General features: G+C 36.0%; 2 non-coding genes across 2 annotated transcripts; both read left to right on the plus strand.

Annotated features, from left to right (window-relative positions):
- The first annotated feature begins 5,022 nt into the window (after positions 1–5,022).
- Trnav-cac (transfer RNA valine (anticodon CAC)) lies at positions 5,023–5,095 on the plus strand. The gene has a single exon. It is a non-coding gene; the product is annotated as a tRNA-Val (tRNA).
- Positions 5,096–6,648: 1,553 nt separating this feature from the next.
- Positions 6,649–6,721, plus strand: Trnav-cac (transfer RNA valine (anticodon CAC)). The gene has a single exon. It is a non-coding gene; the product is annotated as a tRNA-Val (tRNA).
- Positions 6,722–16,429: the final 9,708 nt, after the last annotated feature.

Consider the following 16,429-nt stretch of genomic DNA (forward strand, 5'->3'; position numbering starts at 1 on the left):
TTGATAAATCTCCTCTTCCGTTTATCCTGTTCAGCGTGTAGGCATTCTCTCTCTCCTTCCTTTAATTTTGTTTTTGCTCTAATCCTTTCATTCGTATATTCCCCTCAGTTTAGTCATGTCACGTTGTTGTGTCTCTGTTGTTTCTTTCATTTTGTCTTATTTTTTGCATTATGCATAATTACGCACTTGTAATTATAATAAGTATTTTTGAAGATATTTTAGAGTGGTCTAAAATCTACAACCAACGCTTTTTAGTGGACCTCTTAGTTCTCATTTTTACCCTGCAAACATAACTTTGTAATACCAGTATGTGTGCATATCTTTATTAGTTTGTTAATTACCATTGAATGTCATACTTTGTAATGTATACTTGCTTATGTTTGCATTTTTGATTTACTTTGTGTTATGTTTTTTTTGAAAGAAAAATGAGAATAAAATAGATAAATGAAATGAAATCCAAATGCATAGCTCCATTTTAGTCCCCTGCATACACGGCATACACATTAACAATTTGTTTGCAGACTATTAGACCAACATTCTTTTTTTGTTTTGAAGTACAGCTGAACAATAATTTTCTTATCAGAACAAAGCTCACCGAAAAAAAAACCATGTTTATCCTTGCTGTACCCTACCAGCAAAACCTCCCTCTCTCTTCCTTCCCACTTCAAGCAGTCTCTTATAAATGTAGGACCTATTATAGCTATAGTATTATCATGCTCTTTCGTTGAACTGTTCTTTGAAGTTTTGTCTATAAATAAAGGCTAATCGTACACTGTCTGCGCAACGGCTCCAGATGATCGACTCGTACGTATTTGTGCATGCTATTTAGCTAATACATTGTAGGCCCTACAGTAATTCATTTCTTCGCGCTACTTGTACGAGGTTATAATATGATTCATTTAAAGGGAAATTATCAGAACGTAAAAATAGGTTTGTCCTTAATATCATTTAAAAAATGAAGAAATAGCTTTCTTAGATTTTTTTGGTTTGGTATCAGCATCCACAATATACAGATATTATTTTGTTTTTAATGAGGCCTACTCGCACAACCCGGATAGGATCGGCGGTTGCGGAACGTTTCTGCGTACGGCCTATTGTGCGGTATATTCGTTCTGCGGAACTAATCGACTGGATTCGACCAGTATATTGGTTCCCCCGGAACCCGGAACGGATCGACTGTGACACCACCTGTATACCAAGAGATACATACCTTTCACTCCGGAGGATTAGCTGCACATAGTATAGGGCTTCCTAGTCGTCTGATCCCATCGATAAGAGAGTGGAATAGTTTCCACTGTGGACAGTTTTCTCTGGCGTCCGTTTTTCAATAGGTCTATATTTCCATTATCCCCTCTGTTAGCCTTTTCGACAGTCGCATCCCCCGGTCACCCCCCCCCCCTCTCTCTCTCTCTTTCTCTCTCCAAACATGAACACTGCGCAGCCGACTTGACTCATTTACCACTTATTGCTATGTAATATCTATCTGCATAGGCCTACGTGGTAATACTATAACATTATCATACTTGTATTATGAGAAGGAAGAGCTACAAACAAAAGAGAACGATTCTATACACCAGCAATAATTCGAGTTAATTGAATTCGAAATAATTTGACTTCGTATCAATCTCAGAAATTCTGCTTTCTTCTTTCGAATTCACTCATCTTCTCAGATGGTTACGGACTTTCTTTCTGCGCCATTTGTTCGGCATGTTCTCATGAACGTATTATGCAAACGTTTTGTTAGCACAGTTCCGGGGAGCAATCTACGCCGTTGTCAAACTAGTTTCTCACTATGTTGCTACTGCTGCATCTCCTTTGCGCTTATTATCTCCGAATAAATCACAATCATTCCATCGCAATGAACTCCTTCATTTCGTCTCCGTGTCAGAAAGAATATGAGTTAATGTTTTAGAGGCGTCTACATCTCCGCGTCACCCAAAGAAATCTTTTCACCTAAAGCACCTTCCATTCTGAGATTCATTCCACTCGGAGTTCTGCTTTGTAGTAGGAAGAACGTTATACCTCTGCACACTCCGCCATAAAAGTTATATGATGTGTAATGTGTGGAACACCCAAACTACGGAACTATATACAAAATGAGAAATTCACAATTAAGATATCACTGAAGTTCAGGTCAAATTTCAGGGCGCATCTTTTCGATCCAAGATATCTATTTTTCGTAAATCAAGCATACAACTTGAACTCTTGTAGAACTTTCCATCTCGACTTTTAGATGTAGCCTAGTAACTGATCGCTAATTTCTTAAAAATATATACTTCAGATTTCTGTAATAATTTTTGACTTTATATCCGATTTAGATAAACTATATTGTTTGCACCCATCAAGTCTCACGCACTACAGAAGGTCAGGCCCTTGGATGAGGAGTATAATAAAACTCGCTCCTCAATTAAGGATCTTTTTCACACTCCGACAAGCTTTTTCTTACGCCTCAAGAAAAAACATAAAACAAACCAAAACAATACCCCAAATCATATGGATTTCCAACCACGAAAAGTCACATTCCTTGTGACAATATTCATTTTCAATAAGAATAATGAAGTCAATATACCGAGTAGACCTATTTTGTAGGCCTACACATATTTACACTCTTACAGCTTAATTACTATGTGTTATTTAAATTCCCGGAACGAGGGCGGGATTGAGTCACCCTCATCCCGCCCAACCCGGCCCTCAGTCACCCCTCAAAGTCTCACGCTACTGTAGCTGCTCTCTGACCCGTGTTTGATTCATTCAAGCCAACTTGAAACTTGAAGTGGAATTGCACTTGAACTTCAGATGACATTGAGCAGTGCATTTTGCAATAAGTTTTTCACCTTCATTATCAGTTCATCTCGTCGACATCAGGACACCGTTCATCTACTACAGAACGTACAGTATTGTGCACATCAGTACGCAGATTATGAACGGTGCTTTATACATCAGCATGATCAGGGAGTGCGTACCCTGACCAGAGTGTGCCATACATAAGCCGAATCCCCGGGGACTATAGCTGCATGCGACAGGTTGTCCCAAACTGCGGAAGTGTGTTAACAAAGGAGGTATATTGGCGAACATAAAGTTAACCATAGAGGCAGAACGTACCCTCACGCAGTATCATAGGCCTACCTGTATGTGTATTGCAGCAATGCGCTAAAAAAGGGATCGCCGTGTGAGAGATAAAGCTGTCCGAAATGCACACACACACACTATAATGGATAAGGTTGAGTAAAACCCGCGATAATACGAAGAGTGATTTTCTGATCAATTAAGTTTGGCAACGGGGACATTCCCTAGTCTATTCCCTACCCATTTCATTCACCAAATCTCATGTACATAAAGCATACCCACTGGTTGATATCGTAGAAACAATATTTGAATCAGCTGCATGGTTTCACGATTTTGATCAGGAATTGTTCTGGATGGCTGTGATCCGCTGAGACGGAAAAGATCAATTATCAGTAGGAATACAATGGCGAGTAGGTTGCATAGTACGTGTACTTACCTTAAACAGTATATTCTGACACACTTGGTGTTTGTAGCTTACAGTCCCGTTATATGCTAGTATAATGCATGGTTCCAGGTGGCAACATTTGTATTTGAAGCGTCACCCTTGAGCTCATTAATTTTGCCCCCTAGGTGTCGCTGCCCCGATAGAGTGATAACTGCCTGATCGGTCAATGTCTACACTGGGCGATCTTCGACTTGTTTGGAGAGACTTGGGAATACCCAAACTTCTGCGGATTAATATCTCACAGACTTGCCGAGTTTACAATACTGCATAGGCGCATTAATTCGCCGGGTTTGGGGAGGGGGCGGGATGACAGAACCAGAAACAGCACAGAGTCACGAAGAATGGTCAGAATACTCCAAATTACAACCATTAAACTTGATAGAACTGTGCAACAGAATCCAGTTTCTCAAAATGTAATATAGGTATACTGTAGCATTTTCCGCGAGATAGAAAGATAGCATGTTCAAGTGAAGTCCCTAGACACACACACACACACACACACACACACACACACACACACACACACACACACACACACACACACACACACACACACACACACACACACACACACACACACACACACACACATTTACACACAGTGCGTGATGTGCGAGCTAGGAATCCAAGTCACGGTGTGAGCTTATCATGCCAAGTATATACCTTAAATTAGATTGGAAATGATGACAATAATCATAAATAGGACTTGGGACCATGATTTCTCCCCCGCACTATAGTGCGGAAGAGAAACCACGTGCTGTTTTGTTTTCTCCTGCCAAGTCGATATATAAATTATATTGGACACAATAGATAACAGAAAACATCGATATCATTGGTTACCATAGAATCAAGCTTTTTGCTTATCGTTGGCAACCGCGTAGGCCTATAGATGGACATTTACTCATGAAAATTACACATTCCATCAACGTGATACTGACATATCATGTTAAGGGTAGCGATTATTCCCCCTGCTTTCTGAAAGCGGTTAGTCATGTGCTCTTTCATTATGCTAGAAAAGTGAATTTTTGTGGAATTCCCTTTATATTTTCTTTATATTGTTGTCCACACATGACCATTACCATAACCTCCAGTCATCTCCTCACCCAGCGGTTCCAACACCAAAACTTTAAAAATGCATAACTTTTGCATCGATTGTCCGATTTCCCTCAAACTTTCACTGATGTGTTCTACTGATATTGCTGCTTTCACTCAATCCACATTTCTCTTTGGGTTCTGGTTTCCTTTAAAGGCATTTTCTTTCGTGTGTGTGAAGTTTCATGCTTCTCATCTCTGATATAACACGTTGGTTTTAAAGTCAGTTGGCAGATGGAATTTGACATTGATTCATGGCAACTTCCCTTTCTATGGAAAGAGCTGCAAGTCGGCATCTGTTACCTGTTTGTAACTAATATATGACAGAAAATACTTCACATTCAAGATATAATGTTTATCAGGCACAGTATTTGATACAGTCTCTAAAAAATAACGAGGAACGCAAGACATCAGCACTTGTTTCCGTAGTGTAGTGGTTATCACGTGCGCCTCACACGCGCAAGGTCCCCGGTTGGAACCCGGGAGGAAACTGCACACATTTTGTTTTTCTTTCCCCCTCCTCTCCCACCTCCTCCTTCCCCCCCCCCCCCCAGTTTTGCTTCGTTAGTTTTTCTTAAATTTTTGACGTACACGGAAAGATTACACTGGCAGTGACAACATATCTAAGCAGTGGTGAAAGAAGAATAGGCCTACATTTTACTTCATATGAGTGTTTATAACCATTATTATGATGTGCACCAAGGGTTCTATGCAATTTCAAAGAGCACGCAAGCATCTGAACTCCATGAAATATTCGCTACAATGAAATAAAGAAAGAATGATGAAATACTCATAACTTGGCAATTGAGTACAAGTTACTCTATAATGTGAATATATAAACAATAAAAATGTGTATAAGCATAATCAAGGCTAGACATTGGCATTGGTCCGTGGCTACCAGGTACAGATGTTGGGCCACCATTTTTGAGAAATTATATGATTTGGTGGCCCGATGAGGTCACAAAAATAAAATCTATATGATATCCAATGGCAGAGGTAGGTAAATCCCTTATGTCAAATACATTCATTTCATGAATACATAATGGCATGAAAAATCAGTCAGTTTGATACTGAATACCGGTATATGTTGACGTTCTTTTTCACACCTGCCAATTTTCACATCATAATGTAGTTCATAGTTATTTTAATGTTTATAAACTTATTTGATTGCTAATGTTTTCTGCTTTACTTCTTAGTCACATAATTGGTATTTGAATAATTTCATTGTCCAATGTACCCCGCAAGTTTTACATAATTTCGGTTTTATTGTATTTGTTAAATATTTTACTAAATGATTGTGGTTCCTTACTCTCTAAAAAAATCTCGTGAAAATGTTCACTCTTGAAGGAGTGAATACAAAAAAAAGAGTGAATTTAGAGTGAAAATGTCAATTTTCACTCGTTTTAGAGTGACCTAAGGGATCACTCCAAAATCTTCGAGTAATCCCTGAGGTTACTCCAAAATGAGTCAAATTGAACATTTTCACTCAAAATTCACTCCAATATCACTCTAAATTCACTCTTTTCTGAATTCTCTCCTTCAAGAGTGAATATTTTCACTCGATTTTTCTTTAGAGAGTATGTATACTTTTCATGTCTTTATTTGAAATTTGAAATTTGATGATTTGGGTTGCCCGAACGGGCCACCAAAGAAGTTAGTGTAGAGCATTTTTCTTGGAACATATCCCTGTCATATATATATATATAATGCTTTACATACATTGTACTGTATAATCTGAACAGTGGTACCGCGCATAATGAAAGAACTCTCAAGGATGATTTATTTTCTTAATTGGACACTTTTCTCGTATCTCGTCCATCTCCATCAAAACCACTCAAATACTTGCCACGACATCCTTCATCGATTCTACTCATCCATGCGATATATCACGTATCATGAACCGTATAATCAATCTACCTTGTCATTCTTGTGTCTGCTGCAAAGAATATGCAACTTGCCTTGGACGTGTAGTGGAGTATTAAAACTGCCGTCCTTGGGTATCTGATGGGAAAAATGCAGAGAAAATACTCTGAGTGTGTGAACCCGTTTCCGTAGTGTAGTGGTTATCACGTGCGCCTCACACGCGCAAGGTCCCCGGTTCGAACCCGGGCGGAAACAGTCTTCTTTTTTTCTTAATCTTCAGTGGGTTATGCATCTTTGTTACAAACATCAACTTCAGTTTTTTTTTTCTTTTTTTTTTCTTCTCTGACCAATAAGTAGTCAAGACGTGTATAATATCTTGCCATCCCTTAATTGACTTCATGCATACACTGTTGAGAAGATAATATGAATGGAAAGTACATGTACATGTAAAATGTATATGTACATGATGCTCAGCTTTCAGCATCGCTTGTCTCTCTGGCATTAACCTTCAAGGTCACTGCACATAATTATACACAGGATGTAATCAATATACCACTTATCAATGCATTCTATTCCAGTGTATAGTACTGTACGTTTTTTCATCAAGACCGGAAAGACTGTGTCAGGTATAATGCTGTATCCATTAAAAATAAATATATAAATAAATAAGTAAAATAAATAAATAAATAAATAAACAACTGATGTATTAAATGAGTTATAATTGCTGATGTATTTTGAAAAGTTGTTTTTGGTTTTAGATTAGTAATTTGTTTTGGGTGCAATGTATACATAATTAATTTGAGAAATTAATAGAGTGTATGTATAGTAGTGACTTGATGATGCGCTATGAAACAACTATAGTTTGTAAGAGTACTAAATAAATGTAATTATTGCACTATGTGTAATTGCAATTGTATTCTGAGGGCCGAGCACCAGGTACTTGATTTGCAAATTACATGTACAGTTACCTGGTAAAATGATGACTCTACATATGTGTATGCATTGTATACATACATATAAACTTGAGCGGAAGGTAGTATCTCTGTAATTGACATTATTTTACAGATTTTACACTGTATTGTTTTTATGTAGAAATCAATTGCAATACCATCACCATATCATATTTACAAACATGATTGTGACTGTTAAAACTGTTCTGTGAAAAACATGTGCAAGCAATTAATGTATACTTCAAATTTATCTCATTTTCATAAATCCTTGACTTTGACTTTGCTCTATTCATCAACATAAACAAACACAATGTTGTTGAGTAATGAGTTTCTTTTCAACCAAAAAAATGATATTCCTGTACAGCTGTATTGACAGTCCACCTCCCCCTCTTTTCTCTGTTGCTCTGGTTTTTCTTTTTTTTTTCTTTTTTTCTTGTTTTCATAAGTACAGTACCATTCACAAATAAGCCAAGAAATCACTCAGGAATCAACAGACACACAGATTACTGATAGATTACATCTTACAAGCACAATTTAATTCCAGCTAAATGCCGACATACCTAGGTATGTATTCTGTTTTCCAGTACGCATGTGAAAAGTTAATTCCCTTGCAACCATCGCTATGAAGCAGGTCATACATACAGTGCATAAGTAGGACAGTACTTTGTTGCCAGCTGATAAAGGTCAGAGCACTTTGTACATGTTTCCAGATCAGACATTTGTTGGAATATTAAACTCATTCAAATATGACTCACTTTTACATCTCATGCAAAAGACAGAAATTCACTTGACATGTACATGTATATATTATAAATAGCAAATTGATAGAAAAAGAGATGGAAACACACATATTGTTCAGTTATAGTCCTGGGAAAAAACACAAAAACAAAGAAAACTCACACACACATATACAAGAAAGATGTGACCAAATTTCCACATCCACTTTATGATTATATCTGGCTAAATCATAACCATGCCCACAAAACTAGTATCTTGGTCTGCTAAAGTCACTGTATTAAGAGTAAGATATACATGTCCGAACTTATCTTCCACTGGAATCAGATACAATGTACTACTGTCTGCAACAAAAGAAAGAGTGCTGTACAAAAATTGCAAATGAGTCTAAACTTCGCTTACACATGCCCATGTGGGTCAGGGTGGACTTGTGCTAACCCTGCTTTCTGTAATGCTATAATGCAAGAAATATTCGCGACATGAAATTCTTGTGAACTGGAGCTGAAGGCCTTTTTCATGGCATGAAATTTTTCGCAAATTGCCACTGGCATCCAATACATTGTAGAGTAGACAAGCACTTTTGTGTGCATTTTAATTTTGCTAATCTTGGCTATCATGAAATTTGCGAAATTAAAATGCTTGCAAAAATTTCTGGTTTTACAGTATGTAATATCACAAATCACATATTTTAAAAACATGGGTGACAGAGGTGGCCATCTAAAATTATTATTCCAGTCTTCATCCCACATTTTGAGGGTTCTTGATGAAAGCTGGTTGCATGGAGACAATGTGTGACAAAACTCTCATATAGTACATGATTTCATTTAACATTCTTATTACGGCTATCTCAGTACGTCTTTGATATCAATGTCATACACCTTACTGTGTATTTAAGTCAGATATGAGTGCCTCGATGTGACACCGACAAAGTGTGCATATGTGTGTGTGCGTATGTAACATGCTACACACTTATTTACTAAAAGGTTGAATAAGTGGTACAATGTACTTATAAACTGCATACCTGTATACCTGATTCACCATTTCCTCCTAAATATTGCCACATACAATATACTAGTTTGACTCAATTGCAGTCACACTGTCTAAGTAGGTTTGCCACATGCATATATATTATATTCCACAGGGGAAAAATGAATATTGATCTGTTTTGGCATTAGGCTCACCAAGATTCAGCCATTACACATGCCTACAGCTTTGCTGAATACCATTGCCAGACATATTCATTTTCTCCTCCCAGCTGCACAGCATCATTCAAACTGAAAAACTTAAAATGAACAATGTCATTTTGTTGGTAGAATGCCACTCAACATCATTGCTTGTTGCCATGTCTGTAGAGTCTCAGAGAGATCTAAGATGAGCTCTGAGGTTGTCAAAAAAAAAAATCTTCTGTAGACACATGTACAATTATATGCTGCATTAAACAAAAATGAATACATCTTGGAAAGAAAAAGAAAACAGATATGGTATATTGATCCATAATGCAGTTTTGACCTGAGCATGTGTACAAGTCAAGTCACAGAACATCATTTTCAGGGGCGATGTCCTCCTTCTAGATCTCATGGAGGAAGGAGGGTGGATACAAAACTGGGCTTACTGTGGTATAGAATGACAGGTTGTGTGGTAGGCATACCATAGCATCTCCCTTATGGCAACAGTGAAACATGCAACCTGATTTATCACATCACTTTTGTCTCCAAAAAAGAGGATGTCTTTAAAACCCTTACACAGAATATGGACGAATATTTCGTACATTGCAACAATTGGCATACATGTACCTTACAGCTGCCAAAAACATTTGAAAGCAGCTGTTCTGACATCATACCACATGCCCTCGTGCCAGAATGGATGGTGTAGTGACAGAGGACTTTATCCCGTGACTGAGGTAAAAAGTAACATGCATGATTGCACAGAAAAATGGAAGTACCATGTGTAGAAGTCAAACCATTTGAAGAATATGCACAATTGTATCATGAAAAGACATAAGATTCGATTCATATCCTGCATATCATGATCGCAACATTTGCCTCTACTATTGAAACATATCATCCAACCAATGCTTTTTTTTCTGGATCTCCTGGGTCTTGTTAACATTTTTACTTGGTGTTGGAATTAACTGCCAGTACCACACTTTTCCAATTTCTACCATAGAAAGAAATACATTTCTTTTCACTGTAATCTGACAAACATACCAGGTATAGTTGGAAGCCATAACATCAGTCATACAGTATGTATCACCATCAGTAAAACACACAATAATACATACGGTTGGTTGATGTATCAGTGACAGAATCCAGTGTTACGTTTAAAGGGACATTCCGGACGATTTTCATAATTTCACATCATGTAGTACATAAATCAACAGCTCCATGTATAGATTCGTGGAATTTGTTGTGGTCCTTGAGCAGAAAAATCAATAAATTGAAAATCTTTAACAAATTACACTGAACAGTGTTGATGACATCAGAGCCTCATATATTTGAGAAATGTAGCAGTGCAATACCATTACAATACCACTTGCTCAACAAGTTCACCTGTGAAGAATCTATGCATGCCTTCTTCTTTTGTTCTGCTTCCGTGAGCCCCAACTCATGCATTCTTATGGTGAGGCTGCCATGTCATCATCCTTGTTCATTGCAATTTGTTATAAATTTTGAAAACATTCTCATTCCTCATCCCAATCACTGTAAATTCTGAAACTCTGTACTCAGTTTAGCTGATTTATAGTTGTTCAGATGTAAAAGTCTGAAAATCACCCGGAGGTCCCCTTTAAGGTCCACCCTAGCAGCAGTCCCTGCATGGTGGGTGGGATCCTTTGCTAGCCAAACACAGCATTTAATGACAAGCACTAATTTAGGATGGCCATTTTTACAATCAGTGGTGTAAAACATGGTTTTGGCACTAATTGGTGTATAACTTTCTTATACACTGACAGATATGCATTATTTTTTCTCATAAACTTACCACCCACAGTGTCTACCTTGGGTACCTTAATGAACTTTCCTCTCTTTTTCTTTCAGATGTGGCATGCACTTACATGCTTGAAATCCAACACTTTTGGTGTATGCACTCTGACATGGTTTTTTTGTCAGACCTAGCATATCAAATTGTTTATTCCTTTTCATTATTTTTGTTGTTGTGGTGATAGACAGGTATCCAACATTAAGAACTATTATGTTTACCAGGTTCTGCTTTGTCTTCTTTACAGACTGAAATTGTCCAAACTTTATGTTTCGGAGGTGACATTTTCCGTTAACAATTAACCCCTCTTTTGAGTTAGCTCTTGCTCACAATTATAAAATTCAACTTTGCTAATTTCCATCAAAACAGAATAGTAATCAATCTGACTTAACTTCGATCCAAAGATTATTTGATTCAAATAGCTTATCATTTTTTGGTGAGTGTTTATAAATTTATGCAACTTTTCCGTTAACTTTTCTGTCACCTCCGAGACAACAGATTTATGTATTTGATTTTTTTATTCTTTACATCAGTTATACATTACATTTACAAAAATGTAACATATCCCCTCACATTATCTCTGAAGGAAGGTAGTAGAAATATAGCCTGTTGTTTTCATTTCGGAGCAATTTACAATTTTCCGTTAACACTTGTCACCTCCGAAACAATCGTCACCTCCGAAACAACAAGCGTATTATATTTGATAATTTCTCGAAGACAAAGCAATTTTGTTTGATTCTGTCCAATTGACAGGAATCTCTTTTGGATGAAAATAGTAATTTGGCAACAGGAAGTGAGAATTTTCTAGAGATTAATAAAAGATCTAATAAAAACAAAGAATTACTGTTTCAGAGGTGACAAAACACTGTTAACAAGAGTTTTTGCTCATTTCTATTGAAGAGAAACCATATCATGTACACCAATGGTTTCATTTATTTTAGTAACATAAGTCTCAAAGTGGAGAAATCAACTAACACACTCTCACTCTTATTTTTATTACTCTACTGTACGTTTTGGGGCAAATTTACATTTTTTCACTTTTTTAACAAAGAGAATGCACAAAATACACCCATCTGTTGTATATATAATATTGTAATCAAGATCAATTCTCCTGCTCTAGTTAAGTAAACATATAGATGCTTTCATCTTAGAAGCTTAATTTCCAATTTAAGCAATTTAGTTGTGAAGATTTACCAATCAAAGCTTTTCATGTGGGTTGCTTTTTCTTGTGTTTCGGAGGTGACATTGTTTGTTAACACCATATTGTTATGTGATAGTGAAAGGCAAAACTTCAGTTCCTTTTCACTATCTATTAACATTTTCAAATACATTTAATATCTACAAAATCATCACAATAGAAGTGACTTTTGTATACCTAGCTCACCAGAATTCCCTTGATACCAAAGTGATACATGTGGCAGTTCATGCATGCCCTAGTCCACAATCTTAAAAAAATCATAAAATAATCAAACTCCACAAAAAGGCCACATGCCTATAGCTGGTGCACAACTTGTTCTTGAATTCTTAGTTGTTGTTTTTCCATGTACAACGTGGTAATCATAAACAAAATTATGTGATTTTTTTTTTTTTAATATGACAATAATTATTACATTTTCCAAGTTGAACCAACTGTTTATGGCATTGTATTTTTAAAGATTATTGAAGTTGTCTGACAACTAAAGTGAACAGAGGAACAAGTCCCCAGGACTGGAAAGGGAAAGATCCAAAAACAAGATTTGTAGTTCTATCTCAATATAATTTTGATGACGTGTTTGCCTTGTTTTGTTATTATGTTTTATTTTAGAATTTGGCTTTAAGTACTGGAATTTCAAGGAAAAGTAAATGGTTTCTTAAAGGACAAGTCCACCTTCATATACTGTACATGTGGATTGAGTGAATGCAACAACATTAGTAGAACACATCATTGAAAGTTTGGGAAATTGGACAATCCATTCAGAAGTTATGTTTTTTTTTAAAGTATCTATGCAATCACTGCTGGATGAGACGACTACGACAGTGTATGATGTCACATGCATACATTGATATAAAGAAAATATAAGTGAATTTCACAAAACTTTACTTTTTGAAAAAAAGTGCACATTTCTTCAACTTGCTACTGATGTATGTTAGGGCAATATTATTCACCCTGCCTTCCAAAAGAGAGAAGTCAAGTGTTCTTTTGTTATGCAAGAAAAGTGAAAATATGTTGAATTTTCTTGATATTTTCTCTATATCCTTGTACACGTGTGACATCACAAGCTATAGAAGTCTTCTCATTCAGCTTTGACTGAGCAGAAACTTCAAAAATTCATAACTCTGGAACGGATTGCCTTATTTTCCTCAAACTCTCACTGATGTGTTTTACTAATATTGCTGTATTTACTCAACCCTCATGTCTATTGAGGTGAATTTGTCCTTTTTCGGTCCCTCTTAGGGTTATTTGAGACCAGTTTGTGTCCGGGACCTTCTGTGAAGTTGATGGGTAAAATTACTGAACAAAAAAAAAAAATTCCCCATAAGTTCACACAAAAGCATTATGCTGCTCTCTTCAGCTGGGAAACACAAACTGTTGTCTTAACCAAACTGTAAAAACTTGCTAAAGATTAGTATGAATTACAATCTAAAACAAAATATGAGCTGGTATCCACTATCATGAAAGAGAATAACGAAACAAAATAACAAGTAAGAACTGAAAGAAAGAGCTTATATTTGAAAATTATAGCCATGAGGAAAGACATGGATGTTCACAATATATTAGTTAACACCTGAGAAGTTGGGTTGTCTCTGTGTTGTGTCACCTCCAAAACAATAAAATAATTTTTTCTTATCTTATACTTTTTACTCTCAAAAGTGACTAATATATATGATTTGCTGGTAATTTTCAAGCAATTCAGAAAGATACATAAAATATATTTTAGTAATGTCAACAGTTTAAATGAATCTGGTATATATAGAAAATTTATCCCAGATGAACCAAACACCTTTCACCAGTATTATAACATTTGTATGGTGGCTATCAAGAATGATGAAGAATTCATGAACATCCTTGAATTAATCTATTTATAATATTATGTGCAAACAAAAACATAATACAAGTCAAATAAGAATTTTTGCTTTTGGCATTCATAACCTATGTCCCCACTAAAAAATTACAATGGTACCCTCCGCAACGATACCTTTAAAGATAGTGAATCAATCTAAAATACAATTTGAGGGATTGAAACTATAACTCATTGCCCACACCTTATAGAAAACCCCATTCAATTTGCTTCAGAGGTCAAAGAGAAATGAGGGTTTTTGTAGAGCATGTCAGGAATCCCTTCCCTCCAAGTTCTGTATATTGTGTTTACACATTAATATGCAGTTCCAAGAGCATCCAAGTGCTAAACTTGGAAGAATCAGACTCCTGACATCCTTTATAACAATCCACATTTCTTTGAGACCACTTAACCAAATTGACTGGGGCTTTCTGCAAAATAGAGCTAAGGTGTTGTAATTTAAGACCCCAAAGTAGATTTTAGCTGATTTAATCATATTGGGTGCTATCAATGCAAAAGTCTAATTGTATTTTTTTTTTTGGGGGGGGGGGGGGGGGGGAGGGGCATACTATATGAATACTTGAACACAATGTTAACATTGAATGTCACCTCCGAAACAAAGTAATTCTTCCCTGGTGTTGGGGAATAAAATATTCTGAGAGCAAAGAAACATTACTAAAATGATCTTACACCCTCATTTCAATTTAAGGTAGAAAATGGAATGCCATGTTTCTTCAGGTTACAATATCTAGCTTATGTCTGTCATATTCTTACTGTAAATGAATATTTCAACACAACGTTAACATTGAATGTCACCTCCGAAACGAAGTGATTCTTCCTTGGTGTTGTGGAATAAAATGTTCTGAGAGCAAAGAAACATTACTAAAATGATCTCACACCCTCATCTCAATTTAAGGTAGAAAATGGAATGCCATGTTTCTTCAGATTACAATATTTAGCTTACAACCTTCGTCCAAATGGAAGGCAAACTACCGGTGCCCATGCTAATTAATGAAGTGTAAAAAAACACTTGTTCTGTGTGGTTTATCTGCTTGAAACAGGAGTTAATTTCTTGTTCTCGAGTTATAATTATTAAAAACATTGATAAAAAGAAGAAGTTTTGTGTTATTGTCACTTATTCTCAAAAAAACTGAGTGTTGATATTAATGTCACCTCCGAAACATTCTATTATGTTAACTGTCACCTCCGAAACATCCATGTGTGAAAAATCCAAGATTTAAAGAAATGATTGGAATTTCATTTAACCTACATAGGAAGGTAGCCCTTCTTAAAGACTTGTTATAGTATAGAGTTTGACCTGGCTTGCCCTCCAATAAATAGTTAAAATCTTAAAAATTGCATTTCAATTGGTATTTTTACCAAAAATTTATAAATCTCATGTATTTTTTTTTGTAAATCACTTTATATTCAACCCCCAAATAGTTTTGATTCACAAACTATATATTGTTGTTAACCATATAAACTTTGCATGGTGAAGTTTGACTACAGAGTTTTGTCATTATGGTGCAATTCATGAAAACAAAATTTTGCTTAAATTTACTTCAGGTGCCAGGGTTTTCCTTAAATTACACCAATAACTCTTCAGGTTTAAGGTCTAAAATGTTATTTTTTCAAAAATTTGAATACTTTCCAACAGGAATCAAACAGAATAATGAAAAAATATTTTGTTTGAAATTTTGACCCTCTGAGTACAAAAGTTACACCACTGATCGTAAAAAAGGCCACCTGCAATATAAAAAAGCTATATCAAGAAAATGCAAGATATGTATACAACTGTACCATATGGATTAAGGAAAATGCTTCTTCCAGCCGTATAGGTAGCTGAATTTTGACACCACCAAACATAGCTATTTCTCATGATCAATCTACAGGGAAGTTTTGATGTGAAATTTGACAAAAGCCGACTAAAACTAGAAGGATTTTGTAGAAATTGAGACGTCATGAAAACCAGGAAAACCTGCAACATACAGTGTAGGAAACATTACCTGCCAACTTTGTGATTCAGCATTTTTTGCAGACACTTAAAAATACAAGCGTGGCAAAATGAGAACACAACCAAATCATTGGAAGACAAAAAAAAGGAAAGAGGGAAATGAGCAAAGGGTTTTATGATCGACATCTCTCAAAACATACTGCAATTCAGTCAATTTACTCTAACAGGGTTCTACATAACATTTAGATGTGGAGCCCTATGTCAATACAAACTGTGTATAACACGTATGATGGCATAAATACTCCTGAAA

This window comes from Diadema antillarum, unplaced genomic scaffold (assembly GCF_040938485.1).
Source record: "Diadema antillarum isolate AM-2024a unplaced genomic scaffold, OU_Dant_1.0 seq00000727_RagTag, whole genome shotgun sequence".
NCBI classification, from domain to species: Eukaryota; Metazoa; Echinodermata; class Echinoidea; order Diadematoida; family Diadematidae; genus Diadema; species Diadema antillarum.